Here is a 6503-nt window from a genome sequence, read left to right as displayed (position 1 = left end):
CTAAGTCAAGAATGGAAATCAATAGTTGATGATATAATATATATATATATATATATATATATATAATATATATATATATATATATATATATATTATATATATATATATATATATATATATGAGTTTAATTGCAAATGTTTGAAAAAATAATAATATTGTATATAATGTAACAATTAGAATTGACCAAGAAACCTAGTTTATGACTCCATGTTACCCAGTTCCAAACTATTCTAAGATTTCATCAAGGAAACATTCTAATCAAGTTTCATGAAGATTGGTCCAGATATATTGCAAAAAAATATAGCCTCTAGAGTGTTCACAAGTTTTTTTAAGATTTGACCAAGTGACCTCATTTTGACCCCACATAACCTTCTAGTTTCAAACTATTACAAGATTTCATCGAGGCATTCTGATTAAGTTTCAGGGAAATTAGAGCAGATGTAATGCCTCTAGAGTGTTCCCAAAATTTCTGTAAGATATGACCTAGTGACCTAGTTTTTGACCCATATGACCCACTTTTAAAATGCAGTCGAAATTTAACCCAAGAGAACATTCTAACCATGTTTGAACATAATCCGACCAATCACCACCATAAATAGTTTCGGACAAGATTATTAGATTTGACCTAGTGACCTAATTTCTTATCACATGTGACCCATTTTAAAGAGTTCACCAAGGAAAACATTCTGATCAAGTTTCATGAATATTAGACCATACATATTGCCTCTAATGTATTTCAAAGATTTTTCTAAGGTTTGACCTAATTTTAGACCCCATGTGCCCCACTTTTTACAAGCGGTCCATTTTTAATCAAGGGGTACATCATAACCAAGTTTGAACATAATCCGACTGATCATTTCCGTTCCTGCCAAAGTTTTCTAAGATTTGACCTTGTGACCTAATTTTCGCTCATATGTGTCCAATAAGTCCAAGATTTCATCAAGGAAAACATTCTGTTTTATGAATATTTGACCATGTAAAATGCCTCTAGTATGTTCCAAAGATTTTTCTAAGATTTGACCTACTGACCTAGTTTTTGAACTTTTTTTAAGTGGTCCATATTTCATCAAGTGGTATATCATGACCAATTTTGAACCTTACTTGACCAATCATTACCATGATATGGTTACGGCAAGATTTTTCCAAGATTTGACCTAGTGACCTAATTTTCGATCATATGTGACCCAGTTTTATTAAGGAGCAAGAGTTTATCATGGAAAACATTCTGATTAAGTTTCATGCATATTTGACCATGTATCATGCCTCTAGTATGTTCCATAGATATTTCAAAGATTTGACCCAGTGACCTAGTTTTTGATCCCATGTGACCCAGTTTTTTAAGTGGTCCATATATAAGGGGTACATCATGACTAATTTTGAACATAACTTGACCTATCATTACCATGATATGGTTCTCGACAATATTTTTCTAATATTTGACCTAGTGACCTAATTTTTTATCATATGTGACTCAGTTTTATTTATGACCAAGAGTTCAACCAGGAAACCATTCCGATTAAGTTTCATGAATATTTGACCATATATAATGCCTCTAGTATGTTCCAAAGATTTTCTAAGATTTGACCTCGTGACATAGTTTTTGACCCCATGTGACCCACTTTCCAAAGTGATCGAGATTTGATCAAGAGAAACATTCTGACCAAAATGACGGAATGGCGGACGGACAAAGTCAAAACAATATCCCCCTCCCGAAATCTTCGATTCGGCGGGGGATAAAAAAAATAAAGACCATATTTTCTAATAAATCTTAATGATAGCGCGTAAAACAAACACCATACAAATAATTAAAATTTATTTATTTTCAGTTTACAAGCTATTTGGAATACTCTATTTTCAAGAGTCTAACACTTTGCAACTTAAGGACGAAGAGTTTGGAAACAGTAAACAAATATTCAATTTCGGCCATTTTTATACAGGTGAGTTTTGCAAAACAGTGCATGTTCACAGTGGTATGATTTTATGATTATCCAATTATTTTGTTATAGAAAAACGTCCCGTTTGGCTGTCATTGCGCTCGTTTCCTTGTTATTTCAGGTACCTAGATTTTCTTCCTCTGCAAACTGAACAAATCCCCCTTGCGCGGGTTTTGTTTCCTTCTTGGAAGACTTCTAGACCGACGGTACCGGTGTGCATTTTGCAAACCAAGCAATACAGCTCAATTCTCGTTTCACCTGGCATCTGCAATAATCAAGTTATTATGTTATAGTATAAAAACGCACATTGTTCAATTTTCAAGTTATCAAATTTAAAAACGTTTCGAAGATTGTGTTTTTTGCAAACTAAACAAATCCCCGTCGCGCGGCTTTTGTTTCCGTCTTCTGAGATACTTATATTAAATTATTCCCCAGTCACGCCCACCCACCCCAGGTCCAGGGAATAGCGCAATTCATCCAATTTTAAAACATGAGCAAAGTTAGAATGCTTAGTTTATACCATTATGTGAATTACTTTACTCTACCTTTTAAGTGGTGACCTTTATTCTCTAAAAGCCGTAACCAGTCACTTATAAATTTTCTAAAAAGTGTTTCAGAAAAGACTGATATATTTCATATGATTAGAAAATGCCAATGTTAATAGAAAACTTACTGATTTATGTGTACGTATAAAACAATGGAATTAAGGAAATATTGACTACTGAGGGCAAATTGTACATACTCTTACCATGGGGTACCAACTATGTAACACAAAAACAAGTTGAATAACGAGTTTGTTTCACAGAAGACTGTATATAAGGTCTTAGAATATTGCAGAGCAACAGCGAAAATTGATAAGATTGTTTCAAGTTGTTTCAAGTCATTAAGAAATCATAAAGAATTGTGTCTCCCCCATTCACAGGGAGACATATTGTTTTTGCCCTGTCCGTTAGACCGTCCGTCAGACCATACGTCACACTTCGTTTCCGCTCAATAACTACAGAACGCTTGCACCCAGGAACTTCATACTTCGTTTGCTAGTTGGTCATGATTAGTAGATGACCCCTATTGATTTTGTTATCACTAGGCCAAAGGTCAAAGTCGTCGTGACCTTCAGGTGAAGAAACAGTTTCCGCTCAATAATTAAAGATCCTTCGGGTTCAGGAACTTCTTACTTGGTATGCTATTTGTTCATGACTAGTAGTTGACGGACTACTTCTATTGATGTACCGACATACATCCGAGACTGTTTTCGATAAAAATGGCCGAGAAGCTCCGAATGGATTTATGCCTTACTCATGGATACGGCTTGCTGTTGCAATTGAGTTTAAACTAGAATCGAAGACGTTTAATTTTAAACCACAGTAGGTAAGCTTTAAACTGACCACGAAATTAACATCTTCGTAACAAATTATTAACAACTACGTAGTGTAACAGCCATAACCGCCATAATTGTAGCAATACACACAAACTACGCGCACTGATGGTAATTGTAACAGTGAACACAACATACAGCAACACGAATGCATAAAAATGTATACAGGTTATACAAACACAATCCATTTTCAGAGAATGGAATGATTATAATTCAAATATAACATAACATGTACCCATAAACAATTGAAACTAAAATAAAGCTACGTCTAACTTATTTTGTTTGAAAACGTGTTGTAATATGTGGAGGGGCAGGGAGTTTCGAGGATAATAATGCGAAATGTTCTGCTTTAAAACTTCAAGCAAGTATCCCTGAAGAGATTATGAGAGTGTATGCAGGCGAAGGCTAACAATTGGCCACATGATCTATGGATTAGCTTGGAGTGATTAAGTTTAACCCGCAATTCATTAATCATTTAAATGTAAATGTACACAATTATTTTTTCCATTTGCTTATGGAAAACTAAATATAAAAAAAATGTTATCGCACATTTTGAAAAGAAGTTAACCGTGTAATGAATTTTTGATTATTCGAGAAACTCACAGGTGATCGTCACATAACTTGGTCACTAAAATATGGCCCTTTACTCGTTAGATAATTTGCTTAAAAAATATTTTTAAATGTTGCCCTTCAGTACATTGATATTGTTTAAAAATTAGTAAAAACTAATTAAAATTAATAAAATGACATTTCAATAAATTTCTAAGGGTATAACTTGAAAAAAAATAATATATATATAAGACAAGGTTCCCATATTCAGAAATCCCCTATAACCCCTATAACCTCAGTTGCCCTGAACAATGTCAAGTATTTTCTCAATTATTTGACGAAATGCTATAACTTTTACACTGTTGGAAAGGTAAAAGACTAAGCTACAAGGAAAAAGTAACTTTTATGCCAGTTCTTGATACAATTATAACATAACCAGACGAAATGCACAGACTCAACACTGAAAACGCCAATTGCTTGTTAACACTCGGTATTATAACATAGTTAAATTCCAAAGAACATAAATATGTTCAGAATAGGTGTCCCTATCAAAACTGAGCTTGACCAATTTCTATTATTGGTGGTGTAGGGTTAGAAAATAGTTCACTATTTCAAATATCGGAGAAAACCCTTGCCAGCGCTTAGGCCACGTTCTTACCTAACCTGGAACATGACTGGAATCTAGGTCATTTGACGGTAAAATTAGAGTATTGACCATCATCTTATCTGGTCAAAAACTCAAGTCATTTGAGTAAATGTCCAAATACCTTGTTGCTACTTTATAAGTCACATTGCCATCTAACCTTTATAAAACTTCATCAGAATGTATGTATGAAATCTAGGTTACGTTCGTTATGGGTCATAAAGGGTAAAACACTGGTCAAATATTATAATTCCGGTAACCTTGTTAACACTTATAGGTTATTTAGGCCTTATATTTCACCCACGGTCTTTACGAAACTTGTTTGCCTTTAGTTAATTTAGGTGACAAGTTAGCTGACAAGTCATAGTCAGTAAAAGTAATCGTTGTTCACTTGATCAAATCACAGAGTCTTTGTGTTTCAAATGCTCGGACACCAAACCTTTATGAAATCGCCTAAAACAAACACCATATAAATTAGTAAAAATTATTGAAATACTGTTTACAAACCATTTGGAACATTTTTATTTTGAACAGTCGTAACGTTTTGAAAGGAGGATATAGCAAAAAAATGTGTTCATTAACACTATCTGTCTTTTTACACAAAGCATAATCGAGGAATTTCTCAGCAATTTCAATCATTTTGATAAAGGTTAATTCCGAGAAAACATTGTAAGTATGTACATATTAACAAGGATTCTATTTCATGATTTCCAATAAAAATATATAAAACGTTGGTTTCGCTGTCATTGCGCATGTTTCTATGATCACACATTGCTATGGCTGCTATCTGTACATGTCGCCAGCAAGCGATTTTCATTTTCTGAAGCTAAGGTTATAAGACTGATGTTATATGTGTGTTTTTCGCAAAACACACTATAAAACCTTTTTTTTTTTTCACCTGACATTTGCAAAAATAATATATTTTTAATCAAGTTACTAGTATTATTTTTAATTTAAAGGTTGAACTTTTTATGGGAAATGTTTTCGCGTTATTGAAATGATGGATGGGATTCAAAACTAACCCTAAACCATTACATTATTTCAAAACCGAAACCTCTAAGTACTCGATAATTTATTACGTTTCCTTTACATAACACTTACGAAATTTCAATAAACACACATTGTAACAACATGCTTGAAGCAACCAAATTTGAAACATTTATCGGGTAGAAAGTAATAGAGGACCTTATTATTCTACGATAGATAAAACGAAAGTCTCGTAAGTCTTGAATAGTTTAGCCGAATTTAAATATATGATAATCAATTTAAATACTTTAAATTCCTATGTCAATTGCTTTATTTTTATCTTTAATAAATGTATACCTTTTCCAGTTGGTATACAGGTCCGAGTTCCTTATGCTCTAATGTGTTTCTTTAATAAATGATCCACTCACTTGATATGTTAACAATAATTTTCAGAAAATATATCACGCAGTATCAGGGTGAGCAAACCCGTGACTTCAACGGGGTTCTCACATGAGTTATTGATATCTAATCTGTAGGCTTTTCAAATGTATTATATCATGCTCATTTTATTTTACTTTACTATCTCAACATTAAACTATTATTCTAAATTATCTCTAATTGAAATAAAAGTATACCCATCCATTTGGTCAATTTTAAAATGTTAAATTTATATCCTAGGTATGCCTCCATGTGATATATGTCCCAAATATCCATTGCCCCTCTGTAAGAGACGGAGTCGGCCCACGTATTTTTTTACCAAATGCTAACAAAAGGTGGATAAATTGACGGAGTGATAAACACATTCAAATGGAAGACAAGATATATGTGATACTGGTTGGAACCATTTTATTTGTTTGTGAAGTTATTATATGAATATCAGATGCCATGGAGGGTGATCCCTGATAGCATATAATGTTAACTCAAGAACGTTAATGTCATCCGAGGCGTTTGCCGAGGTTGACAGGCATCTGATATTTATTTTATTATACGAAACAACTACAATTGTCTGCAAATATACATGTAGCCTGGGTTACAT

The 6503-nt window shown here is 33.2% G+C and overlaps 1 long non-coding RNA gene across 1 annotated transcript; it reads right to left on the bottom strand.

Moving 5' to 3' along the window:
• Positions 1-1800: 1800 nt before the first annotated feature.
• Positions 1801-5964, bottom strand: LOC128216481 (uncharacterized). The gene is made up of 2 exons (XR_008258078.1): positions 5825-5964; positions 1801-2199 (listed from the first exon to the last, which is right to left on the bottom strand). It is a non-coding gene; the product is annotated as an uncharacterized LOC128216481 (long non-coding RNA).
• Positions 5965-6503: the final 539 nt, after the last annotated feature.

The sequence above is a fragment of the Mya arenaria genome, chromosome 14, assembly GCF_026914265.1.
Source record: "Mya arenaria isolate MELC-2E11 chromosome 14, ASM2691426v1".
NCBI lineage: Eukaryota > Metazoa > Mollusca > Bivalvia > Myida > Myidae > Mya > Mya arenaria.
The sequence above is the reverse complement of the archived record's forward strand: the minus strand, read 5'-3'. Positions and strand labels throughout refer to the sequence as shown.